Source organism: Heterocephalus glaber, unplaced genomic scaffold (assembly GCF_053883595.1).
Source record: "Heterocephalus glaber isolate CG9 unplaced genomic scaffold, H.glaber_assembly_v1.0 deba00001730, whole genome shotgun sequence".
Lineage (NCBI taxonomy): Eukaryota > Metazoa > Chordata > Mammalia > Rodentia > Bathyergidae > Heterocephalus > Heterocephalus glaber.
The window spans coordinates 1,622,025-1,645,885 of NW_028258441.1; the positions used below are offsets into that span (position 1 = coordinate 1,622,025).

The 23,861-nt window shown below is 37.4% G+C and overlaps 1 long non-coding RNA gene across 1 annotated transcript in view; it reads left to right on the forward strand.

Annotated features, from left to right (window-relative positions):
- Positions 1–7,743, forward strand: part of LOC110347145 (uncharacterized) — a 116,876-nt gene extending 109,133 nt beyond the window's left edge. Inside the window, exons 8-9 of the long non-coding RNA XR_015446850.1 lie at positions 6,798–7,100; positions 7,268–7,743. This is a non-coding gene — a long non-coding RNA (uncharacterized LOC110347145). The remainder of the gene's footprint in view (positions 1–6,797; positions 7,101–7,267) is intronic.
- The last annotated feature ends 16,118 nt before the right edge of the window (positions 7,744–23,861 follow it).

The following is a 23,861-nucleotide window of genomic DNA, read 5'->3' on the forward strand; positions in this document are numbered from 1 at the left end:
AGGGGTTAAGGAGTGAACTAATCCAAAGAAAAGAGTCAGTGAGAAGTTTGATTTGTGAAAGGAAGGTGAGAAATTTGATGTTAACTTGGATCAAGGCCAAGGGAACCCTCAATATAGAATAGACTGTGAGGAAGGAGTCTCTCAAAATAGCTGACAAAACTTTTTCTTTGGAGTGAAGAGGGGATGAGGTCAAGCGTCCAAGTAGAGGACATGGTCTTGGCAAGGACAAAGTGACACATGGCTGGTTTTCAGACAGAATGGTTGTGGTAGAATACAGGCAAAAGCACCATGTATTATACATTTTGGAGAAAGAAGGGGAATGAGGGAGCCTAGGTGGCCACAATCTTTGCAGTGAAATGGGTGGTGAGGTCATCTGTGAGAAGAGGTACAGATGGGGTAGAGCTGAAGGCTTGAGAGCAGTGGAAACAGTTTGGATTTGGAACAACTGTTGTAAGAAATTCCCGAGGGAGTCAACAAGAGGCCTGCCAAGCTGTGGTGCAAGCCCAGCTGAAATTTAACTTCCCAGACTGAGTGAGATAGTTATTTCCACAGAAGCCATAGAAAATATATTTCTCAAGCTTATCATCAAAATATGTTTTTTTCCTCCACCAGGAAAAAAATAAAGGAAAGCATTTTGGCTGTTTACAATGTGGCAGAGAGTTATGAGCATAATGTTCCCCAAAAGACTCCTGTTGCTCAGTCATCCATAAGCCTTAGAGGAACCTTAGTGAAAAGGAATGCTTCACATAGGTTGTTTGTGGGAGGTTAAGAACATAACCCTGAAGACAAAGACCTTCTATTTTCAGAGCTACTCAGGGACAAACCTTCAGGTGCTATGCCTAGCTCAGAGCAAAAGTAAACACTGACATTTTATGTAAGACAGTGTAAAGTTGCAAATAGCCTCTGTGATAAAACTTGATTTAACTGGGCAAAACCTTTAAGCTTACAAGCAGCCTGTTAAATCCAGCAGACCAAATGTCAGGTGTTGCCCTTTAAAGCCCAAGTAAATGACCATCGTCCTGGTGGCTTAAAATGAGAAAAGTTAAACACCTCACACACACAGGTAATCTTTCTAAATGTTGTTTAATCATATATTCATAATTATTACAGTGTTCTTTAAGGAGGATAACATTTGGAGACAACTGTTTGGCCAAAGTGTTAGGCATTATTGTTTTGAAAACAGAGTTTGCTTTCTTTGTTTCAGTGGGGAATCAGGGTGGCATTGATCCAACAGCGCAGCTGCCCAAGTACATAAACAAGTGACTCCAATTCTTTTTAATCCACCTTTTTTTACAAAGTGCAGGATCCACACATATGCACTTGATTAGGGATATTTTCATATTTTTGCTACCAGATTCTTATAATGGTACATATCTGAGAGATGAGCAGTAATATAGATAGAATATAAGTCTTAAGGAATACTTGCATAAGGTGCCATAAGCATTTTCACTTAGATGTCTCTAAACTACTCACGATTTCCCTCTTGTTTACTCAGTGAAAGAATTGTTTATTAAGCACCACTTGCATTAAATTATACAAGTATTCATTTCCTTTGGAAATAATTAACTTGTTTATGCATTGATTTCTTCAACCTTATCAACTGTGCCATTTCAGTGGCATTATAGAGAGGGAAAAACATACCATTTGGGCGTAGGCTTTTTCAGTTTCAATCTCAAGTAGGAATATAACTGGCTCACTTCAGTGTGAAGGAGTTCCCTTCATCAACTCTGTCATGTAATTCTAATTAGCAATTGGCAGGAAATGACAGAGGTTGTAGGCATAGGAATTGCCTGTCTCTTCTGGAGAACCCAGAAAGAAAACCTATTTGCTTCAATAATAGGAATTATTATTGTTGTTATCAAGCATTAAGTGTAACTACTGTTCCAAGGTTAACACTGAATGCTCCTTATATGTTATTTCATTTGATCTTCATAATAGCCCTGTGATATAGTTAGGAAGTTTTTAAAAATGAGAAATTTGAAGACCAGAAAGGTTTAAATGATATTCTGTAACATCATCATACATCCACAAAGTAAGTGGAAGAGTTGAGATTTGAATTCGGGTTTCCTGATAGCTATTCTTTATCTAATATTCTCAGTGATCAAATGGAGGAGCACACTTTAAAGTTTTGGTATTCCTAAACTGGAAGTATCCTAAAGGCCTCTCTTTCTGCTCTGTGAAAGGTAATTGAGCAAGTACATAATTTCTCTACAATGAATACTTCTCCTGCTTGTAGCTAGTTCTCATTTTGCATTTCTGTTAATTTAGTGACATTTGCTTTTCCTTAGCTATTTTTTTTCATTTCTGAGTTTCCAGAGAGGCATAAAAGGACAAGTTTATAGTCTAAAAATATTGAGGCAGTTTACACAAATGGCTGCTAGACTCTAAAAGAGTTCTGATTTAACCAGCTAGTAATTATAGACTTAGCTATGCCCTGGGCCCAATCATATCCACTGAAACATAACTTCCTACCACATAAGCCTGATCAAAGATAATTAGAGGAGAGCACAGGTGGCAAGTCTGCACCCTGGGAGAAGAATTATGGCTAGTTTCCACCATACAGTATCCAGAAAAATTTATATGCTTTCATGCTTCAGGCCAAACTTGCAAGAGCCTCAGTTCTCTTTTTTAATTTTTGGATGCTGCCTATTCTTATCTTTCTTTTAAAATTTTAGTTCTGCTATTATCTAAGTAGCATAGAGTAATATTCCTGAGTGGTAGGGTAAGCCAGTAGGCAAAGATTGAAGGAGTATATGACAAATTTCCCCAGTGTACTAAGTGCCTCCAGCACACTCTGCATTGTGTCTAACACCCTGGCCATGTTATTGAGACAAAGAATATATATACATGATTGTTCATTCAGTGCTCCTGGTGAATGGTCTTTGCCCATACAGTCTATTAAGCTTTTAGATATTTGCAGCCATTTTGTAGTGACACATCCTAATAGTTTCTACTTGAATGTGGATCAAATTGCAGTCCTACCCAAGGAAAGAAAACTTTGCTGAAGGCATGCATTTTTAACACCACTTCCATTAGTTCTCTAGGCCTACATGTGACTGGCATACATAAACCAACAAATGTGAGATGAAGAATAACAAATTAGCACAGTTTCTAGAATCATATTATTACCTACAATTGTAGAAAATTAAAATACATGGAGCCAAGTCATAAAGGGCAGCCTGAGAAGATTCTCCATGAAAAGAAATATTCATAATTCTGAAGCATATATCTTGTCATAAAGCTATTGAAACATAGAGCACAGGTACTCCTAAGTCACTTTCATCTGTTTTTCATTCACCCACTAATAATTTGTTTTATTTTCCTCCATTGTAATACATTAGAGGAGAGGAACAATCATATTTCAAAGCTATCACTTACTACCTACTGTATGCTTTTTTATACTGGCATAAAACCAGGCGAAATACAAAGATTAAAAGGGTCACTTGAAATCTAATAATCATAATCACTTTGAAACTGAGAAGTGTCTGAATTTGCATCCACACAAATACTGAGACAGCACAAATTCTGGAGCTAAGTGCATGCCTTTTAATTACAATTCAGTGTTCACAATCAAAAGAAACATTAGGAGGCCAATTGAAGTGTTCCTTCCTGTACAGATATAAGAGAATACAAACATGTGCTTGAAAATAAATATGAGAGAAAAATATTTTTTTTCATCAGTTTGTTTGATACATGTACATCGATTATATTTCTTTTGTAAAAATGATGTTCAGCTAGAGAATCTCATCTACCTCCTTCTATTTCTAGATAAGATTGATATTAAATTTTTGGAAAGAGACTATTTAAACATTGAGTTTAAATATTTATAAAAATTCAGTTTCTAACATAATTTGTTTATAATTTTCACACATTTTATCCCCTTAATCCCCTTTATTTCTTTACATTTTTATAGTTTTATTATCAAAACACTAAAATATGTACAAAAGAAAAGAATTCAAAGTAATATCTCAAAGAGAAATTAGCACCTCTATATTCATTACATCATTATTCACAATACGCAGTAGGTAGAAATGTCCATCAACAGATAAATAAAGATATTGTAGTATGCATAACTCAATGGAATACAAACCACTTAACTTTCAAAAAGAAGAAAATCTTGTCTTATTGTACAACATAGGTGGAACTTGGGACATTATGCTAAGTGGAATAAGCCAATGACAAGAAGATGAATACTGTATGATTCTACTTATATGAGCTATCTAAAGTAGTTAAATTGAGAATAAGAAAGTAGGAATGGCTAAACCTGGGGAAATAGGTGTAGAATTTCAGGTTTGCAAGATGAAAATGTTCTAAAGATCTGTAATACAGCAATGTGAGTATACTAAATGCTGTTGAACCATGCACTTGAAATGATTAAGATGGTAAATTTCTTTTTATTTTGTTTGTTTTTATTGTATATATTTAAGGTATATAATATTTTTATATATATAAATATATGATGAAAGAATTACTACAGTCAAGAAAATTAATGTAATCTACCTACTTACCTAGTTACTTTTTTGTGTTGTAAGAGGAACTTACTCCTACTTCTCTTGGTATTTTCATACCAAATTTCCTGTATATAATACTTATCATACTGTACATTGGATATCTAGACTTATCGTACATAACTGCAACTTTGTACTGTGACCTATATACCTCCACCCCCCCTTCTCTTCTGTTCCCTCTCTGCCTCTGGTAACTACTATTCTACTGTTTCTATATATTCCACTTCTTTTTTCAGATTGAACCCAGGGCCTTCTGCTAAGCAAGCACATTAACACTGAGCTGCACACCCAGGCCTATATTCCATTTTTAAAAAATTAAGATCCTACATATAAGTGAAATCATGGAATATTTTTCTGTGTCTGGTTTATTGCATTTAGCATAAGTTCCTCCACATTAATCCATGTTGTCTCAAGTCCATGTTGTCCTTTCTTTTGAAAGGCTGAATCATATTCCAATGTGTTATGTACCACAATTTCTCTATCCATTCATCAGTTGATGGACACTTACATTGTTTCTATGTCTTTGGCTATTGGAAATAGTGCTGCAAAGAACATGGGAGTGTGTATGTCTCTTTGACATCCTGATATATATGTATATATATATTGGATTGCTGGGTCAGTTGGTACTTTTATTTTTAATGTGTAGAGGAACCTCCATATTGTTTTCCATTATGGTTGTACCAGTTCACATTCCTATTGTTATGGTTTAGATCAGGAAAAATCTCCCACCCCAAACTCTCATGTGCTCAGAGGTGAGACCTTTAGAAGGTGATTGGATCCTGGGGGTGCTATAGCTGACTTGCTTTTAGGAGGTGGGGAGTAGTTAGAGGCAGGTCACTAGGGACATGACCAGGAAGAATAAGCCTTCCTGGCTTTTCCCTTCTCTCTTTGCTTTCTGGACACCATGACATGACCAGCTTTCCTCTGCAGCAGGCCACCCCATCATTTCTGTATTTGAGCTTGCCAACCATGAACTGAAAACATGAGCCAATATAAACCTATCCTCCTTTAATGTTCAGGTATTGGGTATTGATGTCCTAGTGATGAGAAAGTGACTGAGACAGATTTTGGTATCAGAGAAGTGGGGACATTGCTGTGTTACTACCTGACCATGTGGTTCAAAAGCCTTTGGAACTGATTTGCAGGAAGAATTTGGAAAGGTTTGGAGAATGCTGTAAGCCAAACTTGATGGAAAATTCTGGCCAGATCTTAGAAGACCAAATGCTGATACTGTAGAAATGGAGACAGTAATGGCTAGACACAGGAGGTTTCAGTTTGGAAGGACTCCATTGGCAGTTGGGCTAGAGGCCATGTGTGTTTGCTCTGGAAGAAATTTCATGGGAGACTGAGATTAAGGGTGGTGGACTAATTAATCTAGTGAAGGAAATTTCAAGGTAGTCCAATATTCAGGCTGATGCATGGGTACTGCTAGTTGCTTTAAACAAAATTTACAAAGAAAATCAGGAAAAAAATCACATTTGAAATGTTTGGTGATTTTTCAGAAAGGAAGCTCCTGCAAAGTTCAGGAGTTGGAGAGCATGATTACTGAAAAGATTAGCACTTAAAAAGCCAATTATTTTTCATCAGGACAATAGGAAATATGCCTTGAGGGCATCTCTGGAATCAGAAAGACCCCCACCCTTCTCTCACTTAAGGGTGTAAAAGGATCAAGATATTATGTATTATTTAGTTTATTTGACTTTTAAAATTTTTATACTTTGAGTTTCTTGTATAAGAGAAACCATACAATATTTAAGCTCATGTGTCCAATTTATTTCACTTAACATTATGGTCTCTAGCTGCATTTATTTTCCTACAAATTATTCAAATTTATTCTTCTTTATGGCAGACTAGTATTCCATCATGCATAAATACCACATTTTATTTATGTATTTACCTGTTTGCAAATGGGTAAGGGATACAAAAATGGAGGGAGAAGAGAGTGAGGGGAGGGGAATGGAGAGTAAAAAGAAATAAGATGTGTTATGTGTATGTGTCAATTCTCTGTGATGAATGTAATCACTATATACTGCAAACATGTGCTAAAAAAATGAATTAAAAAGAAAAAAGTTTTTAAAGAGTAAAGATAAGTTCCTTTAGAAGACTTTGCTTTGAGAAAAGACCCCCAGGATGAGTTGTTCAAGAAAGGCCCTCTAAGTAATTAGTTCATTGTGATTTAGTTCACAGTTCTCAGCCGTCCAGGCATATAGAGACTTTTGTAGTCATAATCCAAGGGGACCTGGGTACTGCTCAAGTTGGTGGCAGATGTTTGCTGGTGCTTATTTACAGGCATGCAGAATGCAAAATTTGTGGCATCAAGGAGTTTTCCACCCAGCTATCAGAAGAAATCCTGGAAAGTCAAAGAGTGTGCCCATGAAAGGGTACTGTGTGAAGCTGTGAGGATGAAGCCAAAAGTGCAGTGGTGACCCCAGGAATTTGGAGGAGCCAGAAATATTGAACATTTGAGTAGTGCCATGGATAGTGAGCAGAGCCAACCCAACAAAGAGGCCATGAGAGCTGCAACTGGCAATGCAATAGGAGTAGGACCACCCAAGTCCTTTGAAGTTCACATCTCACCACAACTTTCCCTGGGTACTGAACATTGAGCTACAAGGTTTAATATTTGCCCTGCTGGGTTTCATTCTTGTTTTGGTCCCATTCCTTTCTATCCCCTCCCCATTTCTCTCCTTTGGAATGGAAATGTTTACTCTGTACCATTGTATGTCAGCAGTGTTTAACTTTCTTTTTTATTTTTTCAGGGACTCACAGCTAAGAGTTTGCCTTGGGTCTCAGAGGAGAACTTAAGACTTGGACTTTCCAGCAGTTCTGAACCATTAAGACTTTGGTGACTCTTAGAGATAGACTAAATGTATTTTGCACAAAGAGATGCACATGAGTCTTCTAGATGTTGTGGCAAAATTTTATGGTTTAGATCAAGAATGAGTTCCAAAAATCTCATGCACTCATATGTAGGGCTTTGGAAGATGATTGGATATTCAGGAAGCTATAGCTGACTTGCTCTTAGGAAGTGTGGCCCAATTAGAGGCAGATCATGGGGTGGGACCTGGAAGGGTATGTATCCCTCCTTGGGTCCTCTCTTATCTCTCTGCTTCCTTGCTACCATGATGTGAGCAGCTTTCCTGCATAGCAAGTCCTTCTACCATGTTGCTTCTGCCTTTGAGCCTGCCAAACATAGACTGAAAATGTAAGCTAAAATAAACCTATTCTCCTTTAAGTTGTGGGTGTTGAGTATTATGTCTCAGCAATGATAAAATCACTAAGACTCCCACCAACAAGTTTTATATGTTTTTTTAAAACTAGAATTAAAAATTTAAAAATAAGTCAAGTTCATGCTGGAGTAGAGTAGACCTCTAATTCAATGTAACTGGTATCGTATCCATACAAGATAATGACTACTGAAACAGCCCTGTGGCCCTGGTGGAAAATACAGACCCATGGGCTGGAGCCCAACCAACTCCACAACTGTGAATTCCACACCTTGGCTCAGCCACCGTCAACTTGGAGCTGGCTCTGCATTGTTTCCCCTCTGCATGGTACAGCAGAAGTGCCTACCAAACAATAGACCTGATCTTGGACAAGGAAAAAGTCTGGAATAGAGGATTCATCATGGCTGACTAGGGGAGAAGTCACATCACAGAAGTTGAGGAAAGATCCAACATGGCTGAGTAGAGAAGGAGCCATGTTAGAGAGACTCAGGGAACATTAACCAGAAACAAGGAAGAGGAGAAACTATCAGAAAAGTAAAGGAACATAAGATACGGATTAACCAAACACAATGTGGTGATCATGTCTGAATTGTGATTTGAAGATTCTAACCCAAAGAACACTTCAGAGACAACTGTAGAACATTCTATAAGGAAGAGAGAACTGCACTGGGGTGAAAGAATCAGCAACCATTGGAACCTGCAAGGGAAGTGTGGGATACTGCTTTCAGAGTGGCCTTCCATAGTCAACATTTGATAAGTGACCATGGTCCGGGGTCCCCCGCCACAATTGTGGAACAAGCGCTGGCAGGAATGACATTGTAGGGAAGGGCTCAGTGTTCAAACCCGAGTGCAAGAGCAGCCACACTCCATGATGTCACACTCCACATTGTCAAGTTCCCAAAGTGGATGAGGGGAGGAAAACCATGGGAGTTGGAGAGCAGACTGGAGAGAGTCCTGCTGAGGGGCTGGAGCTGGTGAACACAGACCTAGCTCCTGAGGTCAGAGGCCAGGTTCAGCCTGAGTTACATAGGATTGGAAGGTCACATTGGTGCCCTGTCCCCACTGTATGCAGATATCTGCATCCAGCACCATTCTGGGGGCTGACTGCCACCTTAGACTTCCAGTGTGAGCAGAAATATGTCTTGGCTTGAGCTTGACTCTTTATTATTAGTCTGTGGAAAAGAGCCATACAATAGAAAACTTCTTTTTTTGCTGTTTTCCTCCTTTTGTTCATTTCACCCTATTTTTATTTACAAAATAATTGTTCAATTTAGTCATATATATATATTTTTTAAAACCACTGTCAATTTTACTAGAATTATTAATACATTTTAGGCATACATAATGTTAGTACTCATTATAGGGAATTTGCACCTGTAAATGTTACATCCCGCCCCCTTTTTCCCATTACCCCCCTCCTCTCAATCCTTTCCCCTCCCCTCCGTATGTACAAAAGCTTTGTTTCCATTTTTTCCTTCTATTTTCACTTTTTTCTTGTCCCTTCCTTCTTTTCTCCCTCCTCCCTTGTTCCCCTTCCTACTAGAACATTTTCTTCCCATTTCCCAATATCATACATTTTAGTCCTTATTTCCACTTTCAGTTTCTCACATCAGAGAAACTGCGCAGTATTTAAACATGTGTGTCCAATTTACTTCACTTAAGAGTATGGTCTCAACAACCCACAATGTGGGAAAAAGTCTTCACCTGCTTTTCCTCAGACAAAGGTCTACTATCTCGAATCTATAAAGAACTTAAAAAGATCAGACCTCCCAAATTTAAAGACCAAATCCGAAAATGGGCATCTGAAATGAACAGACATTTGTCAGACAAAGAAGTAGAGATAGCAAATAAATACATGAAAAAATGTTCAACATCACTGGTCATTCGAGAGATGCAAATGAAAACAACGTTGAGATTCTACCTCACTCCAGAAAGAATGGCTGCTATAATGAAATCCACCAATAACAAATGCTGGCAGGGCTGTGGGGAAAGAGGAACCCTGCTCCACTGCTGGTGAGAGTGTAGACTGGTGCAACCACTGTGGAAATCAGTATGCAGACACCTCAAAGAAATAGGACTGAAGTCCCATTTGACCCTGCTATTCCACTGCTGGGGATCTCCCCCAAAGAATTAAAAGAATCATACCACAGTGATATATGTGCACCCATGTTCACAGCAGCACAGTTTGTAATAGCTAAAACTTGGAAACAGCCCAAATGCCGATCAACTGGAGACTGGATAAAGAAAATGTGGGTTTTTTAATAAAATGGAGTACTACTCAGCCATAAAAAATGAGAAATTAAGAGACATTTATAGTTAAGTGGATGCACATTGAGGTGATACTCAAGTGAAATAAATAGGACACATGTATAAATACTGAATAGTTTCTCTGGTGTGAGAAACTGAAAGTAAATAAGGACTAAAATGTATAATAGGTAATGTGAAATAGGAAGAAAAGGGGCAAAGGGGAAGGAAGTGGGAGGGATGGAGAAAGGATAGAAGGGAATGGGATTAATATGAGAAAATGGAAAAATAGGAACAAAATCTTTGTAAATAGGAATGGAGGGGTTGAAGGGAGGGCTGGGCAAGGGTGAAAAATAAGAACCAAGAGATTATGTAAAGGTGCAAATTTCCAACGATAAATGTCATTATATTGTATACCTAAAATGTACCAATGATTAGAATGAATAATCGATAATGTAAAATAGGAAGAAAAGGTCCAAAGAGGTAGAGGTAGTGGGAGGGGCAGGGGAAAGGAAAGAAGGGAATGGAAAAATGCTGAGAAATGGAAAAATGGAAATAAAGTCTTTGTAAATAAGGAAGGATGGAGGGGTTGGAGGGAGGGCTGGGAAAGGGGAAAAAACAAGAACCCAGATGCATTATGTAAAGGTACAATTCCCAATGAGAAATGTAATTGTGTTGTATACCTAAAATGTACCAATAAAGGAATTTAACAACAACAACAAGAGAGTATGGTCTCAAGGTGTATCCATTTAGCTATAAATGTATGAAACTCATCCTTTTTATGGCAGAGTAGTACTTCATTGTAGTTACAGGAACTTTAAAAAATAACTTTTCACCAATTATTTTCACTCTCACTTTTTTCAAATAGGAGCAGTCTGATAACTGCTTCAAGGCACAAAGTAGAGCGACACCCTATGGCTATTATACTTCAGGGCAATGCAGTAAGAAACTTAAATAATTAATATCACTTGGTCTCTTGCATCCCTTCCCATTTGCAAGATATCCATCCTCTTGTTACATTTTATCCATACTCAATTGATCTCTTTGTTTGTACTTTTCCTTACTCAAGTGAGTGGAAACTTTATGGTATTTAAGCTTGTGTGTCCAGTTTATTTCACTCAATATTATACTTTACAGGTACATCCATTTTGCTACAAATATCTCAAGTTTGTGTTCCATCATATACAGATTCCACGTTTTCTTTATCCACTTGTCTGCTGACAGTTATATAGGTTGTTTCCAGGATTTAGCTATTATGAATTGTGCTGCTGTAAACATGGGTGTGCACATATCACTGTAGTATGAGGTCTTGAGCTCCTTGAGGAAGATATCTAGAAGGGACATAGCTTGGTCATTTGGAATTTCTAATTTTAGTTGTTGGAGAGATTTCCATTAATTGTTGTACTAGGTTACACTTCCACCAAAAATGTAGGAAGGTTCCTTTTTCACCATAGCCTGATCAGCATTTGTTATTTTTTGACTTCTTGATGATTGCCATTCTTTCTGGCATAAGATAGAATCTTAGATTATTTTAATTTACATTTCTCTAATGGCCAGAGATGTCAAGCATTCTTTCAAATATTTGTTGGCCATTTGTACTTACCATGTGATATTTAAGCTTGTGTGTCTGACTTATTTTACTTAGCATTATGTTCTCAAGTTGCATCCATTTACCTATAAATTCTTCAAGTTTATCTTTCTTTATGGCAATATAGTACTATAGTGGGCATAAATACCACATTTTCCTTATCCATTCATCTGTTGATGGACAAATACACTGCTTTTAAGATCAAGCTATTATTAACTGTACGGCTACAAATATTGGCATGCATATATCCCTGTAATATGATTTTAACACTTTTGGGAAGATACCTAGAAGGGCTATAGCTAAGTAAAATGAAATTTCTATTTTTAAGCTTTTGAGGAATCTCCACACTGATTTCCATAGTAGTACTATTACATCCCCAACTACAATGTAGAAGACTACCTTTTGACCCACATTCTCACTAGCATTGGTTATTAGATTTTTTTTTTCCATCTGGGATAAAATGGTATCTCAGTGTAGTTTTAATTTGCATTTCTTTAATGGCCAGTAATATTGAACATTTCTTCATGTATGTATTGGCCATCTGTACTTCTGAGAAGTGTCTATTCATTTCACTTGTCCATTACTTTATTGGATCTTTTAATTTGGAGTGTCTAATTCTCTTTAGTTCTTTATATATTCTAGATGTTAGTCCTCTGTCTGAGGAACAGCTGGCAAATACTTTGCTTGTCTTTCACTCTGTTCGTTTTCTCCTTTGCTGTGAAGAAGCTTTTATTTTTTTAATGAAATTTTTATTTTTTCATAAAAAAGAAAACAATCATCAACCTAGACCTTTATATCCTGCCTTCAAAATTGATGGAAAAGTAAAAATCTTCCATAACAAGGAAATCCTAAAGAAATACAAGACAACTATTGCAGAAAATACTTAATGGAATCCTAGACAGAGATAGGGAGGTCACCAGCACCAAAAGGTCCAAAGGAAAGTATGCATCTTACTGGGAGAGTGGTTAAGCAAAAGAAAAAAAATAAAGGAATCAGCACTGGAAAAATAATTCAACAACAAGATTCAATGGACACCTTACAGTAATAACTCTCAGTATCAGTGGTCTGAACTCCCCAATCAAAAGACATAGATTGCCAGACTGGATTTAAAGAAAAAATAAAATTCAATAAAAAATTGCCTATAAGAGATGCCTCATCCAAAAGGAAGTACACATAGACTGAAGGTGAAAGCATGGAAATTCATACTATATGCACTGGAACCTAAAAAGAAGCAGGAGTAGTTATCTTATTTTCAGATACAGCCAACTTCAAGGCAAAACTGATCAAAAGAGACAAACATGGCTGCTACATACTGGTAAAGGGAACAGTTCAGCAGGAAGAGATAACAATTGTAAATGTTTATGCAGCAAATGACAGCACACTCAATTTCATAAAACAAAAACTAGTGGACTTAAAAGGACAGATAGGGGCTGGGGATTTAGCTCAGTGGTTCTGCCGCCTGCCTTGCAAGTGCAATGACCCGAGTTCGATCCCTGGTACCAAAAAAAAAAAAATGGACAGATAGACACCAGTACAATCACATTGGGGGGTACTTCGGTTCCTCACTCTCACCATTAGACAGGTCAACTAGACAAAAAGTCAACAAAAAAACATCAGTTATACCACACCGTTGAACAAATGGAGTTACCAGATATCTATAGTGTCTGGGAGGCTGAGGCAGGAGGACTACAAGTTCACACCCAACCTGGGCAGTTCTGCAACTTGATGAGATCCTGTCTCAAAATAAACAAGAATAGGGGTGAGGATGTAGCCCAATGCAAAGGTCCTGAGTTCAATTTCCAATACCACAAAAACAAAATGAGGCTTTAGTCAGCTGTGGTGCAGCACAACTGTAGTCCCACCTACTTGGGAGCCTTAGGCAGGAAGATCACTTGAGCTCCAGACTTCCGGGTCAGCCTAGGCAATGTAACAAGATTCCATCTCCAAAAACAACTAATCAAATAACTAAACAAAACTTGTAGCAGAGACCTCTGCCCACTATTAGCAGGCTATAGTGGTTCATGCTTCTTGCCCCTCCATAATTAGGTTGTGCTACATTGGAAGTGAAACTTTTAAATTTGATATGATCCCATTTTTTGATTTTTGGTATTATTTCTTGTGCCATTGAGGTTCTGTTCAGGAAGTCCTTGCCTATGCCTGTCTTCAAGACATTGTACCTATTCTATCTTTCAGCAGATTAAACATTTCTGCTTTAACATTTAGATCTTTCATCCACTTTGATTTTAGTTTAGTACATAATGAGGTATATGGGTCTGTACTCAATTTTCTCCATATAGGTATCTAATTTTCCCAGCACCATTTATTAAAAAAGCAATCTTTCTTCCAGTGTGTTTTTGGCCCCTTTGTGAAAGATAAAATAGCTGTGTTTCTGGGGTTCTGTTTCTTCTGTTCTGTCCCGTTGAAACACGTCTTTTTCTGCCAGTACCATGGTGTTTTAATTAACATAGCTTTATAGTAAAACTAGTCAGGGATTGCGATATTACCTGCTTTGCTTTTGTTACCCAGCATTGCTTTTACTATTCTGGGTTTTTCTGGTTAAATATAAGCTTTAGGATTGTTTTCTATAGACCTGTGAGAAATGCCATTGGTATTTTGATTGGGATCACATTGGATTTGTATATCAGTTTTGGAAGTAAAACGATTTTGATTATGTTGATTCTGCCTATCCAGGAACAGGGGATATTTTCATTTTCTGATGGCCTTGATTTCCTTTTTCAGAGTGATGTAATTCCTATTGTACAAGTCTTTCACTTCCTTGGTTAGGCTAATGCTTAAGTATTTAATTTTTATTTTATTTTTTATTAATACATGTTTCCAGTACATGCATTTTACAATCATCTTGGGGAGTTGGTTTATGTACATAATACAACTTTTTCTTTTAAAAATCCCCTTCCCTCCCCCTTCCTCCTTCCTCCTCTCATTCCCCTTTCCCTCTTTTAATTCTCATTGATATTATTAATCTTAGTTCATGTTTATGGCATAAAATGTCCACATTCATTGAAGTTATTAAGACTTTGTACATGGTATATCTTCACTTTATCTATTTCCCCATTGCCTCCCCTCACGCCTCACCCTGGTCTCCTGCATTCCTTCCCATCTGCAAGAGATCCATCCTCTTGTCAACTTCTATCCTTTTATTTTTGTCTTAACTTGTAGTTTGCCTTACTCAGATGAGAAATATCATACAGTATTCAATTTTGTGTCTTATTTATTTCACCCAATATTACATTTTCCAAGTACAACCATTTTCCTACAAATGTTTCAAATTTGTTCTTTATAGCCGAGTAATATTTCATTATGTCTAGATACCACATTTACTTTATCAAATTATTTGATGATGGGTATACAGGCTGATTCTAGGATTTAGCTATTATGAATTGTGCTGCTGTAAATACTGGTATGCATATATCACTGTAGTATGATCTCTTAAGTTCCTTAGTAAAGATACTTAGAAGAAGGATAGCTCAGTATATTGGGTTCTTCACATAAGAGAAAATATGTGATGTATGTCACTTATTATTATGGTCTCAAGGTGTATCTATTTTCCTAAAAATGACTCAAGTTATTGTTCTTTATGAAAAAGTAGTACTCCATTGTGTGTAAATGACACATTTTCTTTATCCATTCATCTGTTGATGGACATCTGCTGCTTCCAAGATTTAGCTATTATGAATTGTGCTGCTATAAACATGAGTATGAATACATCACTATGGTATGATGCCTTTAAATTTTTAGGGAAGATTCCTAGAAGAGGAATAGCTGGGTCAAATATAATTTCTAGTAATTTTTTGAAGAATTTCCATAGTGGTTGGACTAGTTTACAGTCCCACCAACAATGAAGAGGGGGTCCATTTTCCTGTAGCCGCTCTACCACTTGTTATTGGTTAATTTCTTTATGATAGCCCTTTTTTTCTGGATGAGATGGAATCTCACTGTTGTTTTTATATGCATTCCGCAAATGGCCGCCAATGTTCAATGTTTTTTCATGTATTTATTGGCTATTTGTTCTTCATCTGAGAGTTGTCTATTAATTTTAGATGCTCATTTTAAAATTTGGTCTTTACATTTATGTGGTCTAATTTTTATGTGTTCTGTATATATTCTAGATATTAGTCCACTGTCCTTGGAATTGCTGGTAGATTTTTTTTCCCTCTTTTGTAGGTTGTCTCTTCACTGTGTTGGTTGTTTCTTTTGCTGTGCAGAAGTTTTTAATTTGACATGATCCCATTTGTTGATCCTTAGTATTATTTGTTGTGCATCCAAGCTTCTATTCAGAAACTCTTTACCTACACCTATGTCTGCAAGTATTTTACCAATTTTGTTTTCCAATGGATTAAATGTTTCAATTTTAATATTTAAATTTTGATCCATTTTGATTTTAGTTTAATGAATGGTGAGATAAATAGGTCTAGGTTCAATCTTTTGCACATGGTTAGCCAGTTTTCTCAGCAACATTTGTTAAAGAGGCTTTCTTTCCTCCAGCAAAAACAAACAAACAAAAAATTTAGCCCCTTTGTCAAAGACAAGATATTTGAATGTGTCTGAAGCTATTTCTGTATCCTCTATTCTGTTCCACTGATCCACAAGCATGAGGGTTTTTGCCAGTACCATGCTATTTTTTATTACTGTAGCTGTATAGTATAAATTGAAATCTGGTATTTTAATGCCTCTTGACTTGTGCTTGCTGCCCAGGATAGACTTTGTTATTCTAGGAAGTCTCTTCTGGTTCCGTATGAATTTTAGGATTGTGTTCTCTAGTTCTTTGAGGAATACTATTACTATTTTGATTGGGATTGTGTTAAATCTGAATAATAATTTTGGAAGAATGGAAATTTTGACTATATTGTTTCTGCCTGTCAAGGAACAGGGGATATCTTTCCAGTTTTTGATATCCTCTTTGATCCCCTTCCATCTTGTTTAATTTCAGAGGGGAGAATGCAACGTAATTAGCCCTACAATGAAGTTTCCTTCGAATGTATTCTGGTATTGTCAATATCAGAAAGATAATCTGAATGTTGGCTTATGGATAAATAGCAACAATAATGCAACTCTGTTAATATCGGAAAATTATCTACAGTATTTTCATCCAAAATAAATTGCATATAAACATAAGAACCAATTGTGTACCATCCTTAATCCTAAAGAAGAAATCTACAATTATAATGTAAACATTAAGATAACCCATGTATTGACTTACAACTAATATATACTAAAGATGACAGCTATATCCTTATTAATGGTAGAAAAGTATTCAACAGTAATTTTACAGAGTTAACTATGAAAAGATTAACAATGCTATATTGTTATACCACTAAAGATATAAGTTTTTGGGCTGGAGGAATACAAAAGGAATACTTTGAAACCTTCAACTCTATGATATGAGAAGGAGGAGAGAGAAGTGATACAAAGAATCTTATTGTGGAATAGAAGGGTATTTATAGAATTACTTAAATGTAAGAATAAAACTGAGAAACTGAAGATAAAAGAGGAAGAAAAAAGATTATATAGAGAGTAAAAATAGAGAAAAAAATAAGGACTAAAAAGTAGAAGAGAGAAAAGATTAAAAAAAAAGAATAAAAATAGATAAAAAGGAAAATGGAAAATTCCATAAGACCCAGGAAATTTGTGAAGAACAAAGGATGAAATGAAAGGAGAGAAAAAAAGAACAAAATGAAACAAAACAAAAACTAAACACAATGCATTCACAAAAACAAGCAACACCCCTAAAACTCAAAACATCCAGAAATAATACAAAAAAAAAAAAACCAGAAGAAGAAGGAGAAGAAGAAGAAACAAATTTGTTTTTTATTTCCGGGATCTACAGTTTTGGCATACTGTCCAATTTAAAATGTGTCCCTGCTCATGCAGGTAGATAAAGAAGGCAGATTCCAGATCTGAGCTGGATGCAGGCACCAGGATGAGTAGCATCAGGATAAGGGTACCAATTCTGCAACTGAAATGCAGAGAAATTCAGGCTGAGCCTGGCCTCTGGCCATGGGGCTGGAGCCTGTGACCTTCAGTTTAAACTCCTCAGGGGGTCTTCTTCCAGACTGACCATGGCTCCCTGACTATGGCTTCCTCCCATGGCTGTCTCTCACGCACTCACCATGGGATTGTAATGCTGGCAGCCCTGAATGTAAGCTGTCCCATGGCTGCTCTGAGTACCTAGATCAGTCAACCCCTCCAGAGAAAGGCTTCTGACCAAGCCCTTTACCTAGAAGGTATGGCAGACACTTGAACTGGAGTCACTCACCTGCTGTTGCAGATCACAGCACCCACTGGTTCATTCCACTGCTGTGTTTCTCCCTGAAGCCCTCTGGGGTCTCCCACTTTCACTTTGTCTTTATAGATTTAGTCTTCCTTGTCTTGAGACATGAGCTGGGAACTGGGAAGAAAGTGCAAATTATTCTTTCCCTTCTCCATATCGTGTTCTGTCTCTTTAGCTCCTCTGTAGGTTTAAATTTTTCTGTCAGATCTTTCCTGCTTCTGATGGATCTACTACTCTCTTTTTTTTTCTTCCCCAAGTTGTTCTTTTCCAGTGTCTGGATTCCAAATATTGGAGAGGTTGAATTGCTGTTGCTTACCACTCTGCCATTTTCCTGGATGTCAATGTCCTGATCCTTAACATAGCAATGTTGAGAGGTAGGGACTAGAGAAATGATGTTGGGTTTTCCAGAAAGGTGATGGAGTGGTAAGCAGTAATAAACCAACCTCTCCAAGATTTGGAATTCAGATACTGGAAAATAACAACTTGGGGAAGACAAGTAGGAAGTAGGTGTATCCCTGGGACCCAAGAAGGATCTGACAGGAAAATTCAGCCTACAGAGAAATCAGAGACAGAACACAATGCAGAAAAAAAAGTTGGCAGTCTACACTTTCTCCCTGGCTCCTGGATCCTGGATTTTGAGAAAGGAAGATTGAATCTATAGAGGCACAGTGGAAGTAGGCAACTCTAGAGGCCTTCAGGGAGAAATGCACCAGTGGAACAGAGCAGTGGATGCTGTGTGCTACAGTAGCTGGTGAGTGACTCCAGTCCAAGTGTCTGCCATATCCCCTGAAAAGAATGCATGGTTGGACAACATAGAGAGGGGTCAACTGAACCTAGGACTCAAGGCATCCACGGGTTGGCTTCATCACAGGACTCCCAGTGTTAAACTGCCAAGGGATTGCATGAGAGACAACCACACGAGACATCAATGGTCAGAAAGCCATGGTCAGGTCGACAAGAGACACCCAAAGTGTTATACTAAATGACTCAGGCTCCACCCCCACAACCAGAGGCAATGTTCAGCCTGAATTTCCATGGATTTAAAAGTCCCAGAGCCAGTACCCCACCCTAATCTTACTGCTGGCTTGCTGGTTATTACCTAGCACAGATCTGGGCTTTGACTTCCTCCTTTGTCTACCATTGAGAGGACAGTTGTACCTTGAATTGGACACTGGCACAAAACGATAGAACTCAGAAGATAAAAACAGGCTTGAAACCACAGAGAAGTTTCTTTTATTTTTCACCTGCTTTTAAAATTTGGTTTATTTTGGTTTTTTTTAATGTTTACTTTTTTGTGAGTGTGAACATTGTTTTAATTTTTTGTTTTGTTTTGTGCTTGTTTTGTTTTTTCTTCTTTCCCTCCTGCCTTCTTCAGTAGTTTCTTGAGGGTTGGGTAATCTTCCTTTGTCCTTTAGCCTTGCTTCTAATCTCTTTTTCTTCTTTTATTTCTCTGTTACTTCTTCATCCTCCTTTTAAATTTTCTCCTTAATTACCGCTGTATTATTTTTACCCTCTGTATAATATCTTTCTTTTTTCTTCCTTTTTCTTTTATCTTCTTTCTTGCCAACTTTTGCCCTACCTTTACCCAACTCTATAGATATCCTTCTACTCCCCAAAATGATCCTTTGTACCACTTTGCTCTCCTCATATCATAGAGTTTAAGATTTCAAAGTATTGCTTTTGCATTCCCCATTTCAAAACCCTATTTAATAGTATAACTATAAAGCTTTGTTGATGTTTTCCTAGTTACCTCTGTGCAATTACTGTTGAATGCTTTTCTACCATTAGCAGTGATATAACTATTACATTTTTTACATATTAGCTGTAAGTCAATACCTGGGTTGCCTTAATGTTTACATCATAATTAATGGTTTCTTCTCTAGAAATAAGGGTGGTACATAATTGGCTTTTATGATATGTTAATATCTAATTTGTCTTGGGGAATACTACTGTAGCTGCTTCACTTGATATTAACAGGGCCACATAATGTTGCTATTTCTCTGTAAGCCAACACTCAGATTGTCTTTGTGACATTAACAACACTAGAATACATTCCCAGAGAACTTGGTTGCTGGGCTAAGTACACTGCATCCTCCTCTCCAAAAATAATGAAAGTGGTCAAATTCTGGGGCTGTGGCAAAAGAGTATAGTTATCCAAACCCAAAGTAGATCATTGAAAAGCATCTAAAGGAATCTCTACACCAGTAACAAAGTATTTTGACTATAAAGACTTGCAAACCTCAGCCTAAAACAAAACAAATTAACAAAAACAGTAGAAACAAAGGAAGAAAAGAAAGGCAATAAATCAACTCCCAAAACACTTAACATCTAGAAAGCCAACACAAGGAGAACTAGTATAAGCCACAGACCTGAATTATTTGAAAGTGTAGCACAGGAGGTTAAAAAACAGTTCAAAGAGATACTCAGTGGGATTAGAGAAAATATAGCTAAACATATAATGGAAGTAATAACCAAAAAGATGCAGAAGCTCTCAGAAGACACTAATAGAAAGCTAGATGAGCTAAACAAAATTATACAAAGCATGAATGGCCAGTTCACTAAAGAATTAGAATGCATGAAAAGGTTTCAATCAGAAATATAGATTAAAATCATTTTGAAAGTATGGGCAGCTGAATGGACCAATGTGAGGACAGAATTTAAGAACTAGAAGACAATGTTGCCTTCAAAGACCAACTTTTGGAGAAGCCGATGTGGACCAAAGTGGCAAGGCTGCAGGCAGGTGCAGCCAGGGCACTGCCCTGACCCCGGCTGCCTGGGCCCACAGGCCCCAGGCAAAGACCCACCTGGAAAAGAGCTGCACAGGTGCACAACCAACAGCCAGAGGCCCACCTTGATACCATTTGTAAGTGTGTGCAGACCCTAGTGAAAATGTCGCCCAGACATGAGATACTGGGAAGCACAGCCCCCAGCCATGGGCCCTCCCAGACAACAGCTACATAGGAGACAGGCCCTAGACAGAGGCCCACAAAGATGCAATCCCAAGTGTGCAAAGGTGCCCACCAGAACCCCACCCGGACAACAGGGCAGCGCAGGTATCCACTAGGCCACCACTCTGAACCCAGGAATTGGTACCGTGGTGAACAGCAGAGAAAAGGCCGCTCTGTGGCTTGCTGAGAATTGAAGACCATTGGGGGAGCAAAAAGTTGCCTCAACAAAGGCCTAGAAGGCTGCATCTGTTGAAATGAGAAGACATGTAAATAAGTCTCAAAAAACAGACTTCCAGATCACCTAAGGCAACCCCAAAGGGCAATGAGATGGAACAATCTGATACTCAACAACCTGGACTCACTGAAGTGGCAACAAAAGAGGATCTGGAAAAAAAAGAAATCAGAAATTATTTCTCAGATAACAACAGAGACTGTGTCCGTAGTGCAAGACATGATTAATACATCTAGAGCAGACACAGATTAAAAAAATAGAGGAGCTGAGGAACATGATGGAATCCCAACATAGGAAAAAAATTGGAATCCATAAAACAGATGCAATCATATTTCCAGGAAATTAAAAACTCTGTTGAAAGTTTATGCAGCAGAATGAGCCAATGTGAGGACAGAATTTCAGATGTAGAAGACAGGATTGCAACTAGTGACCAGGAAAAGAAAAAATTCTTAAAAATATATCAAGAACTCAAAAAAAATCAGACCCCTCAAATATAAAGACCTAATTCAAAAATGGGCATCTGAAATGAACAGACATTTCTCAGACAAAGAAGTAAAAGCAGCAAATAAACATATGAAAAAACGTTCAACATCACTTGTCATTTGAGAGATGCAGATGAAAACAATGCTGAGATTCCACCTTACCCCAGAAAGAATGGCTGCTGTCATGAAATCAGCCAATAACAAATGCTGATAGGGTTGTCGGGAGAAAGGAACCCTTCTTCATTGTTGGTGGGACTGTAGACTGCCATAACCACTGTGGAAATCAATATGGAGATACCTCAAACAACTAGGATTGGAAGTCCCATTTGACCCAGCTATCCCTCTCCTGGATATCTTCCCAAAAGAATTGAAAGAATCATACCCCAGTGATATGTGTCACCCATGTTTATAGTGGCACAGTTTGTAATAGCTAAAAGTTGGAAACAGCCCAATTGCCCACCAACTGGAGACTGTATAAAGATGTGGGTTTTTTTTTTTTTATAAAATGGAGTACTACTCCACCATAAAGAGTGAGAAACTAGAGACATTTATAGCTAAGTGGATCCACATTGAGGCCATACTCTTAAGTGAAATAAATAGGACACACATGTGTAAATACCAAATAGACTCTGGTGTGAAAAACTAAAAGTGTAAATAAGGATCAAAATGTATAATTGATATTGTGAAATAGGAAGAAAATGTCTAAAGGGATAGGGGAAATGGGAGGGGTACGTGAAAGGAAAGAAGGGAAAAGAAAAATATGAGAAAAGGAAAAACATGGAAACAAAGTCTTTGTAAATAGGGAAGGGTGGAGGGGGTGAAGGGAGGGCCGGGGAATGGAGAAAAATGATGAAGATACATCATGTAAAGGTACAAGATCCCAATGAGGAATGTAATTGTATTGTTTACCTAAAATGTAACAATAAACTAAATGGAAAAAAATAGTAAGGGACCATGAGAAATCAATCCAGCAGCTGCTACATGATGCAAAGAAGAACAACATAAGACTGATCAAAGTCAAATGAAGAAACGAGAGAGTGCAAATGACATAAAAATGTGTTCACAGAAGTAATAGTAGAAAACTTCGCAAGCAGGGGAAAAGAACTTGATATTCAGATAAGTGAGGCATACAGGACTCCAACCAGCCATGATAAAAAAAAAAATCTGTTGGGGCTGAGGATTTAGCTCAGTGATTCCAGTGGCTGCCTCACAAGTGCAAGGTTCTGAGTTTGATCCCCAGTACCAAAAAAAAAAAAACCCACAAAAGCTACACCTAGACATATAATAGTTAAGATTCCAGAAACACAACAGAAGAACAAAATTCTACAAGTGGTTAGAGAAAATAAACAAATCACATACAAAGGAAACCCCATCAGAATCACAGCAGACTTTTAAACGCAAACCTTCAAGGCAAGAAGTGCTTGGAGTGATGTATTCCAAGCCCTAGAGGAAAACAACCTCCAACCCAGATTGATGTACCCTGGATAACTATCTTTCAAAATTGATGGAGAAATAAGATACTTTCATAACAAAGAGCACCTTAGGAACTTCATGAATATCAAACCAGCACTCAAAAAATATTTAGACAATATCCTAGGAAAAGACAATGAGGATCACAACCTGCGGAAGTCCAGCAGAATGAATCTATCAGGCACAACAAGAAATTAAATGCAAAGGAGGAGAATCCAACAAAAAGAAAAAGTCATGACAATGATAAGTGAATATGTATCAGTTATAACCATCAATGTTAATGGTCTCAATTCATAAAAAGAAATAGACTGGCAGAATGGGTAAAGAAGCAAGATCCAACAATATTCTGCATACAGGAAACACACTTAATTCAAAAAGAAACTCATAGACTGAAAGTTAAAGGGTGGAAATCAATATTCCACATGACAGTAACCTGAAAAAAAGCAGGAGTAGCTATCCTTTTTGCAGATCAAATGGATTTCAAACCAACACTTATTAAGAGGGGCAAAGAAGGACACTACATGCTTTTAAAGGGAAAAAATCCAAGAGGAAGAGATGACAATTATAAATATATATATGTACCAAATACTAGTGTGCTCAGCTATATAAAACAAATATTAATGGACATGAAAAATCAAATAAGCACTAATACAATTGTAGTGGGGGAACTCAATACTCCACTGTCACAAATAGATAAATCAACTAGACAGAAAGTAAACAACAAAATACTAGAAATCAACAAAACTCTTGAACAAATGAACTTAACAGGTATTTACAGTGTTCCACCCCACAAAATCAGAATTCACATTATTTTCCAGTGCACACAGTTTGTTCTCCAAAATAGACCACATACTTTCTCATAGAACATGTTTA